We start from the raw sequence: 26136 nt of genomic DNA, 5'->3' as shown, positions 1-26136 counted from the left end.
AGCCCAATGAGGGACTCGATCCCAGGACCCTGAGACCATGACCGGAGCCAAAGGCAGACACTTAACTGACTGAGCCACCCAGGTGCCCCTGTTTCGCTGGAGTATTTTAGAGCTAATCCCAGACATTGTATAAAGTTTCACCCATGAAAGTTCATTGTATGTCCCTAACAGATAAAATATATAACCATAATACCTTTACCATGCCTCACATAGTTAAAAGTAATTTAAAATCTTTTCTCTCAGGGCACCTGGGTGGCTAAGTCGGTTGTGTGTCCAACTCTTGATCTCAGCTTAGCTCTTGATCTCAGGGTTGTGGGTTTGGGCCCTGTGATGGGCTCCACACTAGGTGTGGAGCCTACTTAAATTAAAAAAAGAAAGGAAGAAAGAAGGAAAGAAAAAAGTAATAAAATCTTTTCTCTAATAAAACTCGGTAATGTTTAATTTTCAAATTTCCCCATTTTTTAAAAAAGTCTTTGACCTGTCAGTTGGCATATCTCTAACATTTCCCACTCCTGCCTTGCACCCTTTCCATTTTATTTTTAAATAACAGCTTTTGTTGATGCTCTGGAAGAAACTGTCATTTATCCTATAGAATTTCCCACATTCTGAATTTGGCTGATTGTATTATGTGATGTCATTTAATTCATAAAGTTTAAAACTGGTTGCTAGAAGTCCAGCTAGAATGAGCTTCAACTCTGGGGGTAAGAATACTTGCTGTTGGCTTCACCTCTTAGGGACGGTGACATTAATCATTTGTTCAGATGGTGGTGTGATCCTTCCACCTTGTGGCTTTTGTGGGTGTTGATGGTGGCTGCCTGGGTACTTTGTATCAGAATTGCAGACACGGTGACGATCTGATTCTGCCTTCTGTATTTGTTTGCTGGAGCCCGTGCAGAAAAGGTGGGATAAATGGATAATTCTTGTATTTACTAGCTTCAGAATGAGTTTGTTCTCTACAAGTGAAAATTATTTTTAGTCTCATAAATGCATAGATGTTAAGATGACCTATATATGTGTATGTGTACACACATACGTAGATGTGAATTTACTGCATTCTTTCTGATGGTCAGATTGCCCTTCAGAGGTATCTTCTGTGTCATATGCAGACAATGAATCATTGCCACTAGATCAAAAACTAATGACGTACTGTATGGTGACTAACGTAACATAAAAAAAAAAAAAAGATATCTTCTGTGTCCTTTGGAAATGGCTCCAGTAATGTTTTTATAGTTTTCTTGTTTATGGGCACTATAAAATAGTTTCAGACTCAGTTTGTACCCTTATTGCCGCAGACCTGAAACCAGCCATCTCTCTAAGGAGCCTTGATTCCTTGTCACGTTTTAGTGGGAAATGGTGTTCAGGGACTAGAATCTGGATACTGTGATAGGTAATGCTGGAATCTTATTTCTTCTGGGCTTTTTTAGGGTATAGAGATAGGAAGTGTGTATTTTTCAGAAAGAAAAAAAGTCATGAGTTTATCTCGATACTTCCAACTTAAATTTAAGATTACAGTGGGGCCCCTGGGTGGCTCAGTCAGTTGGGCACCTGCCTTCTGCTTGGGGTCATGGTCCCAGGGTCCTGGGATCTGCCCTGCGTCGGGCTCCCTGCTCAGCGGGGAGTCTGCTTCTCCCTCACCCTCTGCTGCTCCCCCTGCTCGTTCTCTCTCTCTGTCTCTCGCTCTCAAATAAATAAAATCTAAAGTAAAAAAATTATAAGATTAAAATGGTTTACTTCTTTGATTTTATGTTTGTATGTCATTTCTCTTTTGCTTAAAATCTTGGTTCTTAACACTAACACGTTTGTGTCATTGCTTCATCATTCATGTCTGTGAAACTTGCGTGTCATTTCAGAATAACAGTGCCAGTGTTGTCACTAACAAGACCTCTGAACGTGTTTGAACGTGGTTTCTCTGTTTCATCTTGGTTTCAGTGATGCTATTACTAAAAGCAGTGTTAGACTTCATTATAGCTCTTGTACGCCATAGGGCGTAGCGCACTGGGATGTACGGTCAGATTACAGCTCCGCGCTGAAGTTACACCACGCTTTGAAAGTTAGGCTTATTTCTTTCGTTTTTGAAGGTTAAGGAGCAGTGGGAACTCTCAGACACAACTGATGGGAGTATCGTTTTGTACGTCCACTTTGGACAGTAGTTTGGTGGCACTTACTACAGTGGAACATGCACACTGGCCTCGTGGTTCCGTTCCAGGTGGACACACAGCAGAGATGCGTGCACGCGTGTACCAAGAAACAAGTGATTTGCACTAGTCCCAGACTGGAACGGAGAGAGAACTGGGGTACATTCATATGATGACGTGCTCTCCAGCAGTGACTGTGAAGCTCCAGGACACAGCGTGGGTGCTTTTCACAGCATACTTTGTAAAGAATGGCTAAGCCCCAAAGGATACATACTGTGTGATTTTCTTGTAAATTAAAAAAAAAAAAAGGATGTTTTTGAGTCTCCATGTTCTAATGTACACGCGTGCGTATTTCTCAGTGTAGCTCATCTTGACCGCTTTATTTCACGCTGCAGCCTGCATTCCCCTGCGCGCACACTTCCTGTCCCTCCGACCCTGCTGAACTTAGTAATTTTTAAAATAACACCACTTGACAATATACCGTATAATTTAGTTATTTATGATTTTATTGTTGTCTGTCTCGCCTAATAGAATGTAAACTTCATGTGGGCAGAAAAAATGTGTGTGTGTGAGAGAGAGAGAGAGAGAGAGAGAGCTACAGAGTCGGTGGTAGCTGGTTGACGCCATATTGGTAGCTTGAAACCGAACAGGGTGGGTGTATTTATACCACAGAAATCAGCACACACCACAGAGCGGGGCTGCCCCCACTGACTCCGCACAGAGCCAGTTGTTACACACTCACCAGGGCGTCCTGGTGCACATCTCTGTCTTTGCACACACACTGAGGTAGGGATTCATGGTATCGGAACAGTGCCCGGCATGCAGGAGGTGCTCACTAAATTCTGAGGTGAATTTTATTATTGAAGAAATGTTGAGGTGCAAATGGCAGAAACTTACACTAGCTAAAGTGAAAAAAGGGAATATATCATTTTATGTAACTTGGAGCGTATTTAACGAATAAGTTACCGGTTGGTATCTGGAAATAAGTCTCTAGAAAGTCAAATGAGAAAAAGAAGTACCAATAAATCCTAAAGGAACTGTAACTGCCGTGGAAAATAAATAAGTCTAATAGTTCTTTGATGTAGCCTTGTTTAAAATTACAAGAAGTTAAACATCAACTCCCAGTCCGCCCAGCGCCGCCAGCCGCACACCCGCTGGTAGTTGCTGCACCCGTCTTTCTCCCCAGCCCTCGGCAGCCGACCACTGAGCTCTCTGACCCACAGATGTGCCTGTTGTGCACATTTCATGTGATCGGAATCCCGCATCCCGTGGTCTTCCGTGTCCAGCATCTCACTTAGGCTTCCATCCACGTGGGAGCACGTGTGGGCACCGTCGCTTTTTGTCGTGAGTGACGTGCAGCCGTGAAGACGCTGCGTTTGCCTCTGGGTGTCCGGCCCGCCGGAGCGTGCGAGCTGCCCTGGCCTCTGGCGGCAGTCGTGTGCGCGGAGCCCGGGTTCCACTCGTTCCCCAAGTCGACAGATACGTGGCAGAGGTGGACGCAGCTGCGGAGGCCCAGCCCAGCTTCTCGGCTCTTCACCCTCTGAAGCTCTCGCGGCCTCTCTTGTCCCCACTGCCTCAGCGCCTCTCTGAACGGTGTATTTTATGTGCTTTTCACCATTTTCTACTGCCAGCTGTCGCATCCGTCTTGGATTCAGAAATCTCACGTCTCTTTTTTTCATTTTACCTGCTAGAGACTAATTTTTTGATTTTAAAGAAGGAGGAAGGAGGAATGTTTTAATAAGTCAGCCATTTACAAATGTCCTTTTGTGTCAGTCTGGCCCTGATGAGGTTCAGCGTGGCTTGCGGAGTGGAGGCATTGCTGCTGTCAGTCAGGCCCTTTGGACCGAAGTAAGAAGGAAAGAACTACGATTTCTGCCATGTCAGGGGACATGGGAATATCCACAATCAAGCATTGATTTTGCTAACAGATTTTTAGGACTTACCTCCTTTATTTAAATTCAGACATTTATAAGTCATCGAGTTTTCTGGTCTAATGTAAAAAATTCATTATAACTGTTTCAAGTAAGATAAGGCTCTGACAGTTGAGTTACTGTAGTTCTGGTCCTTGAAAAAGAAACGTTAAGTACCTTTTTTGTCCTCAGAAGAGAACTTTAAAAATTGAGTGATTGTATTTAAGATGCATTGGGCAGAAATGTTTCTAGTTTTACAGACCCCTTAGGTGATAAGGCGTGGACGTGGGGAGCCTTGGAGTTGAGGTGGACGGAGCCACTGGGAGAGAGTGAAATATGGGGAGGACCAGGATTTTGGGGAGGCATTGGTGGAGCCAGTGAAAACCTCGGTAGTCAAGATAAGTAATAGCTTGATGCAGCGTTTAAAAAAGAAAAAACAAAAAAAAAACCTTAATGCAAAAAATCCATGGTGAACAAGATACTAAAATTTTAAATAAAGATAAGAGCAGTATTTTTCATTTTTCCTTTAGCCTTATGTGTTAGCTAATGTGCAGCATTGCTCCTTATTCTGTCTTTATTTCTACTTAGAGTTTAATTTGCTCTTATTTTTCTTACTTCTTTAGACAGTTGATGTTTTTACCTTTTAAATAGAAGCACTTGAAGTTTGAAATGTCCCTCTAAATACTCTCAGCTGTGTCCCAAAGATTTTGATGTTCTAGTTTTATTATCACTGTGTTCTGAACATTTTCTGATTTCTTTTTTGATTTGTTATTTGATGGGCGTGTTACTTAGAAAGGATTGCTTTCTTGGGAAATAGTGGGGACTTCACTAGGTACTGTATCTTTAAAATAGTTACTTTTTATGTTCACTTATTATTTTGAACAGAAATATAGATGGCACAATATTCAAATGGGCAGGCAGGGAATCCTAACCCTCCCCCTCTTTAACCCGATTTCTGCTGAATTCTGTCTGGAAGAGTCACTGTTCATAATTGTGTAAATGTCTGTGGGTGATCTGTGCATATAACAGGAAGCACATATGTGCATGTATTTTTCCTTTACAATGAAATACCACAGTCTACATACTCTTCTATACCTTTTTATTATTTGAAATATATATCTTGGGGTTCCTGGTGGCTCAGTCCTTTGAGCGTCTGACTCTAGATTTTGGCTCAGGTCATGATCTTAAGGTCGTGCGATCGAGCCTTGTGTAGGGCTCTGCTCTGGGCAAAGAGCGTGCTTGGGATTCTCTCTCTCCCTCTGCCCCCAACCCCTAGCTTGCATGTGCTCTCGCTTGCTCTCAAAAAAATTTTTATATAGACAGGTATATATCTTGAAAATGTATGCATTTTAGGACTGGGAGTTACAGTTTTCTTTTATACTATGTGGACTTTTTTCATTGATGAGTGTTTTCCAGTGTCAGTGAAGAATTTTCAGTGAGTATCTTTTTCCAAACTTTATTTACTCATTTTTTTTCTATTGACATGTAGGCTGTTCCTAGTTTTTTAGTTTTGTGAATAAACCTATGATTGATTTAAGCCTCAAACTGCCTTAAACCTTAAAGGGGATTACTGGAGGTTTCTTGGACCAGTCTGACGGAAGCTGGATCTGTGGGTGCAGTGACTTAAGTGCTTGTCTTCTTGTGGGCTCTGAACTCCTTAGGGGCCAGACCTCTGTCCGTATTGTCTTCCAATCCCTGATGCTTAACTCATTGCACCAACACAGAAGATGTGGAACAGTGCCCTAGGCACGCAGCACTCTCAAAGCCCTTGATGCTTGTAATACTTAATTCTCATAACAACTGTTTATAACTTTATTTAACTGATGAGAAAACCAAGTTCTAGAGAACAGTTTTTTAAGAAAGTGCCCAGAGTCCTATATCTAGTATGTTGCCACGTGGGGATTCAGGGAGTACTTACCAATAAGCTGAATGGACAACACTGGACTTTCAGGTTGAAGGTGGTGGAAAGATGAATGAGTTTGAGCTTTGGGGTCGTTGATTTTACAAGGTCCGATCTTAACTCCAAGTCCTTTACCTCTGTCAGCCTCAGCTCCCTCTTTCTTGAAAATAATGTTGTTAACCTTGAAAGTAAAACTGCCAGTCATTTTACCAGCGAAAATGGGTTTATTTGGGAACAGCAAAGAATTGCAAAGGCAGGCAAGCAAGCAGGGAGGCAGCACAAAGGAGAGGACTGCTCTTTTATAGAGGAAAGGTGGGGAGTTGGGAGGGAGGAGGAACCTTCCTCCCGCTGGGTTAGTCAAGTGGTATCCGCCTGCAAGGTGCACCTCTCCTTGTTGGGCCTGCAGTGGGGGAGGAGTGGGGAGGTGAGAGCTACCCCTGCTGGCCTCCAGACTCCATCCTAAGTGGGGCCTCCTGTTATTAATCTTCACGACGTATTGGTAATGACCTCAGAGTTTATTAAGGAGTTAACTTTTCCTCGTAGTATTGGACTAGTGTCCTGTCTTTACTCAAGGACCGGTGGTTGTCATTCCCTTTTGCTGCTTCTTGCGCTTTGGGCAAGTTCCTAGCGTCTCAAGGCTTTTTTCCCTCATCTACAAAAGTAGACATAATTATATTCGCCAGCTTGTTGTAAAATAAGCAAGAGACGCTCCATTAAAGTGGTTTTAGCATTCTTTGAATTTTTATTGTGGTAAACAAAAAACAAACAACATAATTTATCCTCTTAACCATTTTTGTACAGTCGTGTTACATATATTTACATTGTTGGGAACCAGATGGCTGGCACTTTTTATCTTGCACACTGAAGCTCTGTCCCCATTGTTTTCTGAGGTGATAGCACCCTGGGTCACACCATTTTATATTCCCACCCATGGTGCACAAGGGTTCCGGCTTCTCAGTGTCCTGGCTAACGCTTGTTATTTCCTATTTCCATTTAAAAAAAAAAAAAAGAAGTAGTAATCATCCTGATAGGTGTGAGGTTATTTTTAACATTTTTTAATGATAAAAAGTTTTAGGGAGAATTGGAAAAATGACTTTAAATTTCTTGCTAAATCGGAATAGTATCTGTTGATACCAGTGTGAGAAAACCAAAAGCATAGAGGAGGGCCTTTGAGCAAGAGGACCCACGACTGTGTATCTGTGTTTGGGAAGAAAAGTCGCCTTCTTCAGGGCTCTCCTTAGGATACAGCTGGGGGAGGACTGGACCCCTACGATGCTGCTGATCCTTCCTGAAAATGGGCAGTGTAGGTGGTAGAAGGGACCTGCTCGCCAGCAGGGCCCCCTGCCACCCACGGGCCTTCCCGTGTGGCTGTGTGGGTGTCACCGCACAGCCGATATCCCGCAAGCCACCACTGTTTTCTCAGCCGCAGTCCCAACAGGGCACTCTGCTGTTTGCTCGGTCAGGTGAGCGATCACACTGGGGGTAAACTGGATTTCCCGGGTAAAATAAGAATCTACGGCGACAAAATGATAAAGTAAGTTGGCTGTATATTGATGTTCACTAAAACAGGAGTTGCAAAGTTTATTCGAATGGTGTTAACATTCAAATAAATAATGGCTTGTTTTTCAGTATTTGTTACTTGGTCAGTATACGCCAAGAAACCCCACTCTGTTTTATAACACGTACAGTTAGGGTGACAATTTTGGTCAGTTTCTGGCCCCGTGCTGTGTTATGCCTCTACTAGTATATTTGAAAAACTCAAGTGGCGTCTTCTTTGAGATTTCAGGAGCCTTTTTTGGTGGCAAATAACCTCCCAGCAGTTTCTAAACCTAGAATTAGCTTTCATCTCCTCTTTGGCAGAACACATGAGAAATGGCCATTAGTGTCTGTGAAAATACTCTAGTTGAGTATTGTCTAAATTGATAAGAAGTTCAGAATTTTCTGCCTCTTGCGGTTGCAGTTGCCCTTCTATTTTATGTATCTTATTTTGCTTAATTCATTGCTACGTGTATTTCCTGGTGATTGTGGTGCATCTCCCCGGTCCCCGCTCCATGTCCAGCATGTACTGTGTTGGCTTGTATCCGCAGTCGGGGGATCGCGGACTCGGGAGGACTGTCATGGGAGCCGCAGAATTTAGTGAGTTGGAGTGCTGCATGGGGATGAGAGCAGCCTGTCTGTCTCATATTCTTTCTGTGATTCAGTCATCCTTTGTAAGCCGAGGGAGGCCTGTTTCCTGGTTCTCTGGAAGCCTTTGCAGCCTCCGGAGGTGGTGTCGTTACCGGTGGTGGCTTGAGTGTGTGCTCTTGGCAGGTGTCCCAGTGCTGGGGCCAGCTCTGCCGCCGACCAGTTAGCTGTGACGTCAGGCACGTTGCTTCATTTCTCGGTTCCTCGGTGTGTCCGCCTGTCAGGTGTGCCTTGTGAACTTGCTGGTTGTTGGAATTATTGATTGAGAAAATAGGTGAAGTCCTGCAGTGGGTTAGCGAAGGAGCACACGCTGGAGGCTGACTGCCCGAGCGCGATGTCCAGCTCAGCTCCGCAGGAGGTCTGTGACCTCAGACAAGTTACCTAGCACCCCATGCTTCTGTTTGTCATCTCTTACACGGGGGTAGTAGAACCTACCTCATCAAGTTGGTTATTAATACCTGAGTCCATATGTTTAAAGTATCTAGGATAGGGCTTGGCACAGAGTAAGCATTAACTTGGCATCCCCATTGTATCATTATCATTATCTTTTCTTTGTCATTAGTGTTGCTGTTATGCTATTTGCTGACTGCCACGTAGTCCCTACTCACGTGATAGGTATTGTCATTGTCCTTGTGGAAGTTCAGGATGGCGAAACGAGTCTTTCCTTGTCTCACAGATGGAACTGGAGTTCCTTTGTATCTTCCAGTTGCAAATTTAGTGCCTTCCTCAACTTCCCCAGAGTTCCTTCAGAGGAACAGAAGGGAGGAGGTATAGTAATTGTTAGAAACTCTGCAAGAACGGCGAATAACACCGTCACCTTTTGGAGTATGTTGTATTTTGATACCTATTATCTGTTTGTCTTCGGAATATGCTTATATCCATTCTTATGACTAAATTTCTTTAGTCCTTATCAAGTCTTAATTTTTGTTGATAGATTAAAATTTTCAGAAAAGTTACTTCTGTTTTGTGGTGGAAACAGGCACAAAGACATAGGAATGATAACTCTGTGAATCGTAATAGAATTAAGTTTAGGATAGCACACCCAGCTTTTGGAAGTCAGGGTGTGTTGTAGTGATCAGCTGCTAATTGGAGCTATCGTAGTCTAATAGTGTTGGTTTTACTTAGATCTAGAACTCTTGATTAAAGCAAACATAAAAGAAGTAAGAGAGGTAAATTTTGAATTCTGTATGTGTAATATGAATTCCAGTTTTCTTTCACATTCCTCCTGTTAGCTGACTTGGAAGCATTGACTAGGGCTTTCCTCTTCCCAGAAGTACTGCCCTCAAGTATTAAGGCCAGCAAATAAAAGCATACAACTGTATGAGAAATGTGCGAGTCAGACTTGGATTTGTGTGATGTGCTTTTGGTGATATTTATAAGCAGCTTTTTTTTTTTTTTTTTTAAGATTTTATTTATTTGAGGGAGAGAGAGAAAGTAAGCACAAGTTGGGGGCAGGGGCAGAGGGAGAGGGAGAAGCAGGCTCCCCTGACATGGGACTCTATCCCAGGACCCTGAGATCATGACCTGAGCTGAAGGCAGATGCTTAACTGACTGAGCCACCTAGGCGCCCCTCCTCCACCTTTTAAAAGATTTTATTTATTTGCGGGAGAGAAGCAGCTTTTTCCTTAGTCGTTCTTTCCGGTGACTTTCTCACCTAAGACCAGGTTTCTGTAGGGAAGCTGTAGTGGACAGTACTGCACAGTGTATGAAGGGCTTTGGATTCCCTTTTCTCTCCCTGATCTTGCTCATCACCTTGTTTGCTGGCCTTCTAATGATTTCTGTCTAATCTTGCACAGTATTGTCACTTTTGTCATCCTGAAATTTGAAGTGGAGGTTCTCATGGGAGTACCAGAATACTACAGTTGTGTGATTTATTTTTTATGTGGGATGGGGAGAGGTGGTCTGCATGGTCTTCCTAGATTTTGTGTCAGTTTTTCTTTTCCAATTTTTATATTCTTGAAAAAGCAACATTTTCATATGGTTTACTTCTACTTATTCGGTGAATACTTACCAAGCACCTGAGCTGAGTGGGGTCTCAGAGGTAAAGCAGTGCCCAAGACTGAGGCAGGCCATGCTGCCACTGAGCTTAGTGCCAAGTCCTGACATCTAGAACGTCTAGATGCTTTTTTTGTGACCACGGCCTCTAAAAGAGAAGAGAAATTCCCTCTGTTCTCTCCTTGTTGCCTGTAGGTGACTGATGGATGTGTGGGATGTGGCCTGTATCTCTTCCTGGTCACTTCGGTAAGAAGTCCTGGAAGACAGTATGTGCAGAACAGATCAGATTCTTTCCTATCGTGGAGATGGGGTTGTAGTGAGGGCAGCTGGACAGCAAACGAACGTACTGTGTCAGTCAGTCCCATGGTATTTGAGAAGGTGTAAGTGCCGTGGGAAATGAAGCAGGGTAAGGGCATGGGGCAGGCAGTATAAAGGTGGGCACGGGCCTGGTGTGGGCAGAGGACAGCAGGGAGGTCAGTGTGCAGTGTGTGGAAGGCCACGAAACAGGAGCCAGGCCGTGGCGAGACAGAGGGTGTAGGTGCGAGGGGAGCCACCTGTACAGGGCCTTGCGGACCATGCTGAGTATGTAGTTTGCACTGCTTCTGGCAGAATTGGGGAGCTGTCGGTGAGTTTTAGCGCAGTGAAATGGTGTGACGGGCGTCACGCAGGGAACTGGTTGGGAACAGAGTATAGGGCCTGTAGCAGGCAGTGGTGGCACATGAGGCCTGTAGCCGCGGCCTGGTGGCACATGGCAACAGCTGGGCTGGTGGTGGCAGCAGACGTAGGGGCATGTGCACGGTCCAGATTGGGGTCCAAGCAAATCGTAGTCTCTTTCTTGTAAGTTTTAATGAGTTTACCTGTGAGGGAGGACTTCCCAGAGTTGCTTTTAACTATACTGATACGATAAAGAGTTTTTTAAAGAAACTAGAACCTTTTAAGGAATGATGGCCTTTATGTTAGTGCGTGAGTTTCTTATTCGGAGCGCATAAAGGGACTGCTCACCTTTTTCACTTAGGCCACCATTAATGTAGGCCTTTCCCGTTCTTTTCAAGACCTCACCGGCTCGAGAATCTAAGAGCCTCATTGGTCTTTCCTGTTTATCGAGAAGCAAACAGGAGTGGTGCCGTCCCAGAGTGACGTGTCCTCGTGTAATTTCTCAGCCCTTTGGCCGTAGGCCCGCGCCCCACTGCCTGAACCACACTCTCCTCTTCGCTGCACGCGGGGAACGAGCTGCTGTGTGTCGGGAGTGATGTGCGGCGGTTTTCTCTGTGACAGCGCCCAGCGCCCTAGCTTCTCCTCGGTGTGGCGGAGCCCCGTCCTCTCCTGCCCGCCCGCTCTTCTCAGTGGCCCGAGTGCTTCTCGGCTCTTCCGGGCTGCTGCTTCCGGCGGGGCTCTGCTTGGTGGCCTGGAGGGGTCTTGGCCTCTTTCGTCTTGTCATCTTTTGTATCCTCAGAACTCTGCACATTAGGAGGTGATATTTGGATATTGAGATAAATATAAATTAGCTCGAGGGGTGGGAGAGAAAGCTGCCGCCCACTGGTTACTTTGCAGTCAGAGAGTTGGCTTCTCCTCTCTGTCACCTAAAGAGCTCCCACGTCTGTCCTCTCGTCACCTCCTCTACTGCTGTGGAGGCTCCAGCCGCCGTGCCACTTGCTTGCACCAAGCCCTCTCTCTCCCGTGCAGGTGGTGCCGTGGCATTCATTCAGTCTGGCTCAGAAACCTTTTCTGGGTGTGTGCGTACAGGAAGACCTCTGGCTTCTTGGATGACAGGTGGGCTCTGCGAAGCCGTGTCTCTTCCTAGCTAAACGACTCCATCTTTAACTCCTCTTTCAAAGATGTGACAGCACTGGGGCGCCTTCGGCTCAGGGCGTGATCCTGGCGTTACGGTATCGAGCCCCACATCAGGCTCCTCTGCTATGAGCCTGCTTCTTCCTCTCCCACTCCCCCTGCTTGTGTTCCCCCTCTCGCTGGCTGTCTCTATCTCTGTCAGATAAATAAATAAAATCTTAAAAAAAAAAAAAAAAAGATGTGACAGCACCGATGTTCCTCAGAAGACGTGAAAATTGGGTGTGTAAAATATCGTTGGCAACTAGTAAAGGTAGCTTCTGTTTTTTAAAGTCTAGAGTCGTAAGTTCCAAGAGAGACTCCGAGTTTGCCTTTGTGGTTGGCATGTCTGTTACTTGATGGTTCAGATTAAACCCGAAGCCATTCTCAGGGGCCTGGGTCAGATACCAGACTTGCTCCTGTGGCGTGCTTGGATTCCTCCTATGATGAGAGTAGGCCTTTGTGTCCCGAGTGTCCTCAGTAATGGTGATCTTTCTGCTTGTTTCTTCTGTTTCTTTCCTAGCTTGCTTGCCTGTGTTTTTCTGGAGCCCCTTTTCTTCCCAGTGTTGCCTGGGGTCAGAGTTCCTTCTGGTGAATGATATGTTTTCACTGGGGGCATCTAGGAGGTTATTTGAGCTCTGACTGCTATTAGGAGGCTGAATGTAACGCCTGGAGACAAAGCCATCATCGAGAGTAGTATGTCAGAAATGAAACTAGCTGTCCTGGGGCATCACTGGACACAGATAGGCCTCTTGTTCCCCTAGCCTTTTTCAGCTCTTGTTTTCACAAGTTAGTGAATTCATAAAACCCTGGTTGTGGTCACAGTTAAGCAGAGGACTCGATTTTTTCTTCGTTAATGGGATTTGCTACGGACAGAATTACCCGCGTAGTAGGAGAGCTGAACTGTCTGTCTTGAATGTGTATCACGTGTGCTCAGACAACAGAGGCTGTAGGAGCCCAGTTTCTTACTGTCTTACTGCCAGAGTGGAGTGTGTTTAAATAGCTACATTTTAGAGATGACCCAGACTATCTCTGTTTGAATGGAAAAAGTGTAAGTAGCTTTACATTTTTTTGAAAAAAACTTACTCGTACAGATTGTTAGAGTGTTTTTCTGTCTTCCTTCTTCAGTATGAGTTTCGTACTCACTCATGTTTTGAAATTAAGAAATTGGGCATCTTGTATTCCTCAATATTCCCTAAGCTAGTTTTAAAAGAATCTCGCAACTTCAAATTCTTGTTCCTGTGTGTTTTCTAAATACTTTTATAAATTTGCAGACTTAAAACTATCGATCTGAAAAAACCTTTACCTTGGAAATATCTGGGTTCCTATAGACATAGTTTCTACAGATTTGTTTTTAATGTTGATCAAGATGTTTTCCCCTGCATTATTCATTTTTCATCAAGACAATTACCTTAAGTCTTAAGGTCAGAATTAGGCTGGAAAAAGGCCAAAGGCATGACTTTGAAAACAAAAATAGTCGGAGGAGCCATCTACAGACATGATCTGGGTCAGACTTGATTTGCAGCTTACTCAATTTTAGAATCGCCTGTTGGTTTTGTGAGCAGAGGTCTGCCAGATGAATTGAGCAGAAGGGTGGGATTAGCATATTAATCGGGTGCTGGCTACTGGCCTTCTTTTTCTCCTCCCTCTTTCCCCTCCCTCCCTCTCTCCTTCCCTGAATGAATCTAGGAACACAGGCCCCTGGGGTCACATTACTGGCTGGTTTCCTTCTGCTCTGGAGCTTAATCTAGCCAGGATGGTCTGTGTTTCAGATCGCAGAAGCAGAAGATTCTGTAACTGAGAGGCATTCTTCAGGCTGCCGGAAAATATTACAGAAGGAGCACCTCCCAAATTTTGCTTCAAGCTCTGAGAAAAGGAGCACACAGGGGAAGCTTAGTGTGGCTGTGGATGGAAGCGAACGCTGTGGGAGCGATGAAAGGGGACTTGGTGCGCGGACGCCTGGTCTGATCTTGAGGCCTGAGTTTATGTTGCTGGAACTGGCGGGCCAAGAGGCCCTGAGACCAGCAGGTGCCGTCTGTATGGGGAAGAGCGGCTGTAGTCCCATTTCCGATGTGTTGGGCTAAAGGTATAGGTAACTTAAAAATCTGTTTGGTTTAAATTTTATTCAGATTCATGCTTTTGCATTAAAAAGGTGGATAAGAGTTTTTCAGACCTTATTTCAAATAGATTTACAACGAAATTTAAGGAAAAATGGAAATTGATGTACTACAGGTTTGCAGCTCTTGGCATAAAACCAACTAGATAGCTTTTAGAAGTAAATAAAAATATTTTTATCAAAGTGCATTTTAAGTAAGTTATCTTTTCTATTCTGTGTCTCTTATAGTTTTATGTTTTATTTCGTGTGTTTTAATTAAGGCACCCATATCCGTTCTGTGATGTGGAAGTCGAGGCTAATTTTAACTTCAATAGGATTGGAGGGAAAAAGTGATGTGGTTTTTCTTTTTTCAAAAGTTGGTTCTCTTTACTCACTGTAAAGATTGTGTATTTAATTTGAAATTCCATATTATCGTAAGGTGGTCTTATCACTAAGGGTCAGTAATACTTGGATAAACATTTTCCAGTTTAATGTTTTTAGGGTTTTTATTTGTATAAAAATATAAAATACAGCATTTTCATTGTAACATTCAAGACAGTATTTGGGAAGCATGTTTAGAAGTTAAAAATGCCGTGTAATCCATGTATGAATAAGACCAAATAATTTATCTGCTTCTCTTAAAGTATTAGTGAATATTATTCCCGGGGGATGAAGTCCGTAATAAAGAATTTAATACGGATACTGGTATTTTAAAGAGTATATTCAAGTATCACGTTAACCTACTCAGGAAAGACTTTTACAAGGAAGAAACCTGCGCTGGGTGAAGACCTGAAGTATTATAGTAGACCTTCAGGCTGATTCGGTTCAGTGTTTAGCTTGGAACTTTCAGAGCTGCCAGGATGTGGGGGTGCTCGCGCCCGCCAGACCACGGTTTAGATCGCTGTCAGATCGCGTCTCATTTACCAAGTTGTCGGCATCATCTAGTAATTCTTGTCTAGGCTTTTTAACATTTCCCCTTCCTTCCTTTCTTTCTCTTCCCTTCCTTTCCTTCCCTTCCTTTCCTTCTTTTCCTTCCTTCCCTTCCTTTCCTTCTTTTCCTTCCTTTCTTTGCTTTCTTTCTTGCTTTTTAGGTAATCTCTACACCCATCGTGGGGCTTGAACTCACTAACCCCAAGATCAGGAGAGTCGCCGACTGAGCCAGCGCCACTTTTAAACATTTCTAAAACATGTGACGCCAGACCTCAGATGTCAGACCAAAGAAAACGCCTGTCACTTTATTACCTAATTAGGTATTTAGAGTAAAGATTTTGCTGAGTTAAATTCAAATTGTTGAATTTTAAAGGGCTTTGGGTATGGAAACTTCTGAAAACTGTAATTTCTCACCTGAGGACTGCACAGTATAATTGAGCATGACCAGTAACGAGTGCTCAGAGGCAGAGAGCTCTTTACTATTCTTGTTGAAGATTTTGGTCTCTCCCAGACTTGTTGGGACCCGTATGCACAATGCTGCCTCCGTGGTGTGACAGTCCTCTGTTAGCCCTGATCCTTAGCAATAAGGCTCTGATTTCACTAAGTCTAGGCTAGATTCATGTCTATGAATCCAGTAGCAATGGATATTAAATAGTTGGCTACTGGGTTTTTAAGAAATTCAGGGTGACTTTAGAAATATGAGCTTCAGAAGGAAAGAGAGACTGAGGTGCTTTTGCTCATCCCAAAGCAATTGATAGAAGCAGCTTATTTCCCAGTATGTTTACTGACTGGCAGAGCTCGTGAGGAGAGGCGTTTTTCACTGAGACGTCATTTCGATAGCGGTCAGGGTTGGGTAGGAGAGCAGAACCACGTGTATGAAAGAGGGGAAGAGGTAGGGACAGCATCAGGCTTAGATCATTGCATTTGCAGGCTGGAGCAGGCCGTCACCTCTGACGCATGGTCTTGTTTCTGGATTGTGCAAGAGGAGTTTTCTGACAACACTAAGGAGGTTGTCACCCTGTCCCCTTCTCAGGGCTGAGTACACCATCTCCCCAGGGGCACGCAGTGCTTATTGCTGTATTGGGATCAAGTGCCATTTAAAAAGTCCAGTCTCATTAAGTGTATGAGTTTCATGAGTCATTGAGTTTTATGGCTTCACAGGTAGGTGAAGCTGGTTACTCCCACCTAGTGAGATGGCCTTTGTCAGGAGCTAGGGAATTACAAAACAACTAACGTGTATATAATGCCGAAAGCACTCTTGACAAGCTGATTTTATCCCCACGGGAGTCCTACGCTGTAGGAACCATTGGTGGCCCTATTTCTGAGATTGAAATTGAGGCAGAGAGTGCTTAAAAAAAACTTGTCCAAGGCCCTATAGCTTCTAGACTTTAGCCAGGCAGTCTGCTCTGGACGTTTTTGCCCTCAACCTTTGCTATTGCCTTTCAGCTAAATAGGGAGAAATAATGGTCAACAAGAGGTTTTAGCTGGACAAAGGAGAGGGAGAGGGTAGCTTTTGGTGTGGTTTATAGATTATTTTCTGGATAAAATGTAAAAATAATAGGAACGGTTTATTGGCTCTTGCTTGGTGGTAAAGGAGAATGAGAAATTAAAGATTTCTTTAAAAATTCAGGAGTGGGGGAGCCTGGGTGACTAACTCTACTAAGCGTCTGCCTTGGATTCAGGTCATGATCTCAGGGTCCTGGGATCCAGCCCTGCATCAGGCTCCCTGCTCAGTGGGGAGCCTGGTACTCTCTCTCCCTCCTCCTCTCCCCCAGCTTGTGTTCTTTCTCTCTCTCAAGTAAATTAAAAAAAAAAAAAAAAAATTCAGGAATGACCCCAGCTCTGTAAAGGTATCTGCTGGTTGTTTCTGTGTGGTTAGTTTGAATGTACTTCTCTGGGGTTCGTGATGATAGTAAGGCAGTGTGCTGGTGTGTCTGTGCCCAATGCTGAAAGTCACCACCCCAGAGGCAGTTTGAGGCCTGAGCTCTGTTGTTCAGCACCTGTCCCCCGTCTCTACTGCTCACCACGAGTGCTATTTGAGGGAACTGCAGTGAGCTCCTTCCCGGGGAAATTGGCAGTTTGACGTTCAGTGCCACTCACTCCCATCATTTCTCACCTGACTACTTAGCTTCCCACTCTTTTGCATTCCCAGGGTGATGCTTAGTTTTTTCTGGTTTTGATTTATTCGCCCTTGTCTCTGAGGCCTTTGTGTGGTTCAGATTTGAGTTGGGAGGCCAGATAGGAGTTCTGCCCACATCTCTGACTGACTGTGTTACCTTGGGCAGGTCACGGGAGATCTAGAACCCGTGGTTTCTTTATCTTCATTGCACCTGCGCCATGTACCTCACAGGGTTATGGGTGAGGGCCAAAAAAAAAAAAAAAAGAAATTCCTGAAAGTGTCTTTTGAAGTATAAATGTATAGCATTATTAATGTTCCCAACCTCCCCAAGTTTCTTTGTCTACTCCCTGCTTTGATGCCATGCATAAGCTTTGGTCATGGTACCTTTTGCATTACTTGTTTACCTCTGTACCCTCAAAGGCCCTGTGTCTTACTGTCTTTGAATTTCCTAGCACTTGGCTCAAGGCACGTTGGAATGGGTACTGGCTCAGTAATGTTCAAATGAATGAGTAAAGAATGTCTGTCTAAGGGATGTTTCTGGTCATAGTTGTTTTTGTCGTTGTTCATCGTTTTTTCTGAATGAAGACTTCCTCCTTGTCTCTATGCTTCTTGAAGTTAGCCTTGTTAAAAATCTGCCCTTTCTTACTTTCTTGTGTTCCCTTTTGCAGGATGTTAAATTCCAGTATCTGTGGCCTCCTTCTTCAAGGGCTAGGCTTACTTTTAAATATTCATCTGATGAGTCTTGCTTTTAAACAATCAGATAAACAATCAGATAAATCAGTTCTTCCAGCTATTGACTTAGAGATAGAAAATATTTAATATTTATTGTTTGTGTATTCATTTAACAAATACGCCTTGAGTACTTTTTGGGTACCAAGCTCTGTTCCTGGGGCTAGGAACAGAGCAGTGAACAAATTGGATGAGATTCCTGGCCTTATGCAGCCTCCGGTCTAGTGGCGTGTCAGTCAGTGAAGAAGGAAATGAATACATAAGAGAATTTCAACGAATCTTAAGAGCTGTAGGAGGGAATCACGTGAAGAGGGCTTCTAGACCAGTGAGCAGTCGTCATATTTATAAATAAAACTGAATATGTTACCGATGTCGTGCTCTTAGTTTCCCTTTGTATCAGGTTACCTGAAAGGTATCTAATGGTGTTGATGGTGAGTACTTGAAGCTCTAGCCCATCCATGCCTCATCCACAAGAAAGATACAGAATGGCTGAGGAGGAAGGTGGCTATTCCCTGGACTTTTGGTTTCATGAGAGCACCTCAGTCTGTATGAGTGCTCCTCAACCTTGACTAGAACCCTCTTTGTTCAGGTAGCTCTTTTTGAGTATCTCTGATGGACCAAGGGGGACCCAGGAAAGATAAGGGAGTCATCGATCACCCAGTAACTTCGCTGTGCCATCTTGCTGTGTGTCAGTGCACCCACATCCTCAGTGCCAGGGAAACTGCTTGCTTATGGCATTGTGTGTCCACATTCGTTCTCCACATTGTTTACAATGTGCTCTGGATTATAAAGAAACAGTACAAATAAAATATGCCCAAGCCAACACCAGAGTATTTCATTAAGTACATAAGGACTTCCTAAAAAAATTTACTTTTACATGAGTAATTAAAGAGGAATAGACTTCTTCTGACAAAAATTTTTAACAGAAACTGGTAATAGTGACTTCCCCCCACCAAGAAAGAAACTAGGAGGGTAGGGCACAGAATTTGGGATCACAAATTAGCAAATGGTACAAATATAGCAAATAACAGGAAAATCATTCTCTTCCTGGACTAAGGCCTGTTAGGCCACCTCCTAAGTAAATATGTCTTTAACCTGTTCACTTTCTACTTAGTCCAGGTCACCTCTGCTGTCACCTGCATGGCCAGCATGCCTCCCTCTCCTCTTGATCCCCTTGTCTACTGTCCACGCAGCAACTAGGGTGATCTTTTAAAACACAACCATGCCACCAGCAGCCTCACGTGCTTGAAATTCACACCTGGTGTCACCCTTTGCCTGTTTGCTAAGCTTCGGCCATACTGCCCTTCTTTAACTATCACTGTCCTGAGCACCCCACCCTCCTTCAAAGCTCAGGGCCTTTGCATATGCTGCCCCCTCCACCTAGGACGCTGTCTGCCTCACTGAAGCAGGCTTCTCCTTTAGATCTCAGCTGAAATGTTTCTTCCTTGGAGAGAACTTCCCTGATTCCTCAATCCAAGTCTATCTTTAATTAATTATTCTCTCTCGCAGAACTCTGTTGTTTTCCTTCATGGCATGTATTCCAATTTGGTGTATCTGTATTTATTATCTGTCTTCTGCATTAGATTGTGAGGGCTATGGGGGCAGACGTCTTTACTGTGTTGTTTACAGCTGAAATACCAGAGCCACTTATTAGCACGTAATCATTTAGTACATATTTGTTACATGAATTAATGAATGAACAAACTGCTTGGGAACTTGAGTTCAGGACTTTATATCTGCCTTACGCATACTGTAAACCTGCTATGGTTCCGTTCCTCACTCCATCGGTGAAGATTTTGCTGTATCTCTCCTTAAACATCGCAGTTGGAAAATGCTCCCATTATTCATGTGCTCCACAGATCTTACCAGCATGTTACTGATTTCTATGCCCAAGTAACTGATAAAAACACTGTACCTAACAAAGCCAAAAATGAAACATCAGGTCACAGACGGATGTCTCTCTAGGTTGAGAGCTGAATATCTCACTTCTGATCCCGGAGTTGATACTCCTTTGTGTCTTACTCTTCGCCAAATCAAGAGAACCTATGAAGTTTGTCACACAGCCAAATTGTCCACTGTGCCACCACCACGCTCAGCTCTCGATGTTCTCTAAACCTAGAGCCCTCTCACACACCGCACCGTGGCCTTCTGTAGCACGGATTCTCGGGGAGCTCCACTCAAGCTGCTGGAAATCACTGCTGCTCCTGTTAAGTGTACACATCTCCTGTTATCCCTTTACTGCGCTAAGGTAGCTAGTAGTGAAAATGAGCAGGGGAAACTATAGGTTTCACTTTGTTAGGATTTTTATTTGCTCCTGTCTCATCTCTTTTAGATTCACTCTAATATCTTGCAAGTCGTATCATTCAAATAAATATTTACTGAGCATCTGCTGTGGACCATGCACTATTTGAATCCCCATAGATTTAGGGCGATCAACACAAACCCCCTCAGTCCTGTATAGCTACAGTATGATCAGGCGCACAGAGAATTAAAAAAAATCATATCTAAAAACTGATGGAACATTATCTGATTTCAGTATCCTATTTCTTAAGTTGCTTTAAAATACCAATCTCATTAGGGTGCCTGGGTGGCTCAGTTGGCTGGGTGTCTGGTTCAGGTCATGATCTTGAGGTCCTGGGATTGAGCCCCATGTCAGATTCCCTGCTCAGCAGGGAGCCTACTTCTCCCTCTCCCTTTGCTCTTTGCCCCTGCTCGCGCTCTCTCTCTCTCAAATAAATAAAAAATCTTAAAAAAAAAATCAATCTCATCAAAACTTACACATCAGACTGGTTTTGTTCATATAAAGCTTTCATCTCCTCCAAAACTTGCCTGAGTCCATCCTCCTAGAACATACAAAATGATATTGATACACGTCCATTAATTCCACCAAGTCTGTAGCAATGTCTCATCTACTCTATGTTTATCTTTGATTCATATATCTTATCAAAAAGCAGTACCTGTGGGAATGCCTAGAACAAGTGTTGGTGAGGATGAGGAGAAAGTGGAACCCTCATACATTGTAGGGAGGAATATAAAATGGTGCAGCCCTATGAGAAACAGTCTCATGGTTCCTCAAAACGTTTAACATAGAATTACCATATTATCCAGCAATCCCACTTGTAGGTATACTCAAAAGACTTGAAAACATATGTTCATTCAAAAACTGTGTATAAATGTTCAGAGCAGCATTCTTTATGGCAACCCCGAAGTAAAAACACCCAAACATCCATCAACTGATGAACTAATAAACCAAATATGGCATATCCGTTCAATGGAATATTATTGGGGCATAAAAAGGAATGTAGTCCTGCATGCGTCAACATGGATGACCTTTGGAAACATTATTCTAAGTGAAATAAGCCAGACACAAAAGGATAACTATTGTGTGATTCCACTTACCCGAAATATCTAAAATAGGCAAATTCGTGAAGACAGAAAGTAGATTAGATGTTACCAGGGGTGGGGGGAAGAGGGAAATGGGGAGCTATTGCTTAATGGTTACAGAGTTTCTGTTTCAGTTGATGAAAAAGTTTTGGACAGAGGAGTGATGGCCGCACAATGATGTGAATGTAATTGAGGGCACTGAAGTGCACACTTAAAATTGGCTAGACTGGCAGCTTTTATGTTATATTTTACCACAATAAAAAATAGAGGAAACAAGCAATAAAAGGAATGAATTACTGACAACGTAAGCAATCAACATACTGATGAAGGATATTCTCAAATACACTGTACTCAGCAAAAGAAGTCCGATACAAAGGAGTACATACTGTACGATCCCTACTGGCCCTTCCCAGAAAAAGTATGCAACTCCTGGCACCCTGAATCCAGACACCTCCCCGCAAAAAAAGACAACTATAATCTGTAGTCGCGGAGAGTACATCAGGGATTGCCTACGGCTACAGAGAGTAGGTAGCTACAAAAGGGGAAAAGGGAACCCTTGGGGTGACAGAATCCTTGACTGCGGCGCTAGTTATAAGGATGTATAAATTCATAAAAAACTAAAAAAATCTGCTAAATTTGTATTTTGTTGTATATAAATTATATCTCAATAAAATTAACCAAAAAAACCCACCACTCCTTTAGAAGCAATAAAGCATGACAAAAGTATGTAAATAACTTTAACGAAAACAGATCTTAAAAAATTACTACAAGGGTAGTAGTGATACCTAGTCCTGGGATCAAGTCCCCCATCGGGCTTCTTGCTCAGCGGGGTGTCAGTTTCTCCCTCTCCCCCTGCCCCTCCCCTGCTTCTGTGTATGCTCTCTCTCTCAAATAAATAAATAAAATCTTAAAAAAAGTCACTACAAAAAATGAACACTTTGGTTTGCAACAACAGAAGGACCAAAGGTGTTTCTCTACTATCCACCTTGGGGCAAATTTTTAAAAAAATTTCCTTTCGAAGGATAAAAATATTAAAATTCTGAAGTTCATAGATATTACACAGTAGGTCTGTCAGCAATCCAAAGATAAGTGACCCAACTACTTTTAGGGCCAACATACATGTAGCAAAAACATTTTGGCGCTATTGGTATAACTACAAAATCAAGAACTTAACCCTCTTCAAACATAAGAAAATACGTAATTCCCAATGAAAAACGTAAGCATGTCTTCTATCTTCCCTTTCATCAAGTAGTTAAACAGAGATCATGGAAAAGTCTGATTTATTAGAATTCAGTTAAATATTCCTATTATCAGCAAATACTATTTTAAGGAATAGCTGAAACTCCTGTATGATTCATAGATCTGCAGGTATACAAAAGACATGTGTGAAATAATTTTTATAAAAATACACACATGGGGGCACCTGGGTGGCTCAGGCGGTGAAGTGTCTGCCTTCAGCTCAGGTCAATCCCGGAGTCCCAGGATTGAGTCCCACACTGGGCTCCCTGCTCAGTGGGGAGTCTGTTTCTCCCTCACCCTCTGCCCCTCCTCCCTACTTGTGTTTTCTTTCTCAAATGAATAAAATCCTAAAAATAAACACACACACACACACACATATGCTGGGGCCCCTGGGTGTCTCAGTTGGTTAAGTGTCTGCCTTTGGCTCAGGTCATGATATTAGGGTCCTGGGATCAAGCCCCATGTTGGGCTCCCAATTCAGTGGGAGTCTGCTTCTCTCTCTCCCTCTCCCTCTGCCCCTACCCTCTGCTCGTGTTCTCTATCAAATGAATAAAATCTTTTAAAAAAATTAAAAAAAGAAAATACACACATGCTTTCAGATTTAGATTTATCTATAGTAAAAATTGTACTGTTTTGTGTTCCCACCTCAGGCTGGGAGCCCAAGATAATTTTTCTAAAACCTCACTTAAACTATTAGCAGTTCTGCATATAGAAAGTGGACAATTATTTCAGTTTGCTGAATACAGCACCTAACCTTGAGGGCGTGGAATGAACAAGGCAGAGTCCCTCCTCTAGACCCAGTGACTATCATCTTCCTGGGAACAGTGATTCTTGAAAGGTCCTGTGGGTCATGGGCCTATCAGCCCTCACATCAATCAGATAGATTGGCCTGTCCCCGCTTGGCTGTGTCAGAGACTGGCCAACCTCCTCAGGCCGAGTCTTCCAGGCCGCTGAGTCACCTGAGCAGACGGGTTTGTTAGTGGAAGGTGCCTGTGCGGCAAAAAGCTGCAAAAGGTGCTCTGCCAAACTAAAACCTAGAAAAAGGAGTGATTTTATAACTTTTAAGTTTGCCTCTGAACCCCCCAAAAGTGGTAACTTAAGATTTGAGTGAAACAGAGAGCTGCATGGACTGAAGGTCTGAAGAGCCAGTCGTAAGGCCGGGGCGGCCAGCTCCTGCTGGACGAGTCTGTGTCTCTTTGGGCTTGTCTCCTCATGTGTTACATAACCTCCAAAGTGCCTGGTTGTCTGAGTGCAGCATGGGGTCGTATTTTAGAGCCTGCGTGCCTTGGCATTCTGGCATCTCTGCTGCCCGTCCCACCACTGTCTCCTAACTTTTTAAATGAAGTAACTGTTCTGAAAGAAGAACAGACAGGAAATCTAGGAAATCTGTGTTCAAGGTGAGGCTTTGCTCCAATATGCTGTAAGTTCAGACAAGTCCCTGAACTTGATCTATAATTTCTTTTGTCTCAGTCTCATTTGCAAAATGACCTAACTGTTCGACCAGGCACTCTCTAATGTTCAAAACAAAACTCACCTTTCCCCAAACACTCTTCCTCCTGATCTCTGATGCTGTATCTGAGAGAGAATCCCCTCAAGATCCTCTGTGATTCCTCCTTCATTCATTACCCATCCCATCTCCACCCCTGTTCTAACAGTTACAAGTCCTGTTTGCCTCATCTCTGAAACCCAGACACTGATTTCTGGGCCCAGCGACCAGACACAGTTTGGACCATACGCAGCTCTCACAGTAGGTCTGTCAAAGAGCGATCATAAGCACCCCTGCCACTGTTCTTTCTTATCTCCAATCTATTCCATGTAGTGCTGCCATCACCACCCTCAAAACGTAAAAAACTGTCCTGTCACTTCCCTGTCTAAAATCCTTTACCAACTTCCAAATGCCTTATACATGAATACACAACTCTCCTAGGCCTAGAACCCACCTTTGTAGCCTCTGCACACACATCAGTCCCCCCTTCCTATGTGACCATGAGTCTCTGCACGGCTGTATCCTTCAGCTGCATTGCCTATCTTCCTTCTCAGAGTGGGGACCTCATCCTTCCAGGCGTGGCCCCAACGCCCCCTCCTCTACCCCAGCTCCTACCAGCATTTCTCCTTATGCTCCTGTGTACACCTCTCTAGTGTCCTCACACTGCATTCTAATACTCACATTTCGTGCCCAGCAGAACATGCCCGGTATCCACGCAATGGCTGCCCTGTGTTAGGGAAAGTAGTCAAGGATGGAATTTAAAGTGCAAGTTTGAAACCAGACTGCCATGGTTTAAATCCTAGTTTCACTTCCCACTGGCTATGGCCAAGATACTTAATCTCCCCAAGCCTCTGGATACATGGCTGGAAGAAATGGTTTAAATCTCAAAGTGTTCTTATAAGAACAACGGGTAACATAGGCCACGTGCTTAGCACCCTTTTGAGGTAGTAAGAGAAAAATAAGAATAATGGTAATAAGTAGTAGTGAGTAAGGGACAGGCAGGGCTAGGTAGGGAGAGAGAGGTAGGGGGCTACGGGATCAAGCTCATACAAATCTCAAAAATTCAGAGATATAAGGAAACCAGAGCTAAGGGAACAAACCAGACCATCCTGTCCCAGGTGTGGGAGCTGGGGTCTTATTATGACAGCTACGTGTGACTAACAAAGAATTACAGGACGCTAAAAAGGAAGCAAGCCACTGACGATGTTATCACTAGTCCTTACTCAAGGGTGTATCAATAGAGAAGTAAAAAAGATTTAAGTTCCCTGGTTAGCTTTCTATAAAAGACCAACCCTAAAAGCCCACAAGGGTAAACCTGTCAGGACCCCTCCCCCTCCCGAGAGCTTCTTCTGTTTCATCACTTACTGAACCTCTATCGGTTTACTCTCCTTTGTCTGAGAGATTCAGTCTTCGACTAGGTGAGACAAGAACCTCGCTGGTCTCCCACTTCAATAGCAGCGGCAGTGGTAGACAGAAAATTAATAGCGAAGACTGACGTCGCTGCTACTTGTATGTCAGGCATTGTCCAGAGAAGCTGACATATATATATATACCACTCCTAGGGCCCTCGCGACAGGAAGAGTTGAGTACTATTATTATACTCTTTCCCATTTCTGCAGAAGAAACGGACAGCACAGAGAGTCTGAGTAACTGCCCCGAGGTCACAAGTAGGCTCCATGCCCAAAATGGGGCTTGAACTCAGGACCCTAAGATCAAGAGTTGCAGGTTCTGACCACTAAGCCAGTCAGGCACCCCAACCACTGAACAGACAACTTATCCAAGGTTACTCAGCTTCTAAAGTGGCAGACTTTGTATGTAAGCTTTCAACCCCACAGAAGCTCCTTTGATTTTAGAAGAGTCATTTTAAAACATTTGGAAAATAGCTCTAATGGTGAAGTCTACAAAGGGGGGAAAATACCCAGATTCACACGAATTCACACAGCCATAATTTACCTATATGATTATGGAAATTTTCATAACCATATAGAATCAAAGGTGGAAATTACTGCTATAGAAACAGTTTGTTTTACTTGGTTACCTTTTAAAAAGCAACATTTCTAAAAAGAAAATATGACTGCATTCTAGCTAACCCCAGAAACTATGTTCCTCTTTTGCAAATAAAGATACAATAGCTGTGTAATCTGAATTGAGTGACATTTCCTTTTCAGCTCTACAGTCAGGGATAATTTAGCTAAGTTTTATTAAA

The 26136-nt window shown here is 43.5% G+C and overlaps 1 protein-coding gene across 1 annotated transcript in view; it reads left to right on the top strand.

Moving 5' to 3' along the window:
• Positions 1 to 26136, top strand: part of LOC125281422 (dual oxidase 1-like) — a 233379-nt gene that overhangs the window by 18120 nt on the left and 189123 nt on the right. The window contains 1 exon segment of the mRNA XM_057313037.1: positions 2207 to 15293. The gene's annotated coding sequence lies outside the window, so the exon portion shown is untranslated.

Source organism: Ursus arctos, unplaced genomic scaffold (assembly GCF_023065955.2).
Source record: "Ursus arctos isolate Adak ecotype North America unplaced genomic scaffold, UrsArc2.0 scaffold_16, whole genome shotgun sequence".
NCBI lineage: Eukaryota > Metazoa > Chordata > Mammalia > Carnivora > Ursidae > Ursus > Ursus arctos.
The sequence above is the reverse complement of the archived record's forward strand: the minus strand, read 5'-3'. Positions and strand labels throughout refer to the sequence as shown.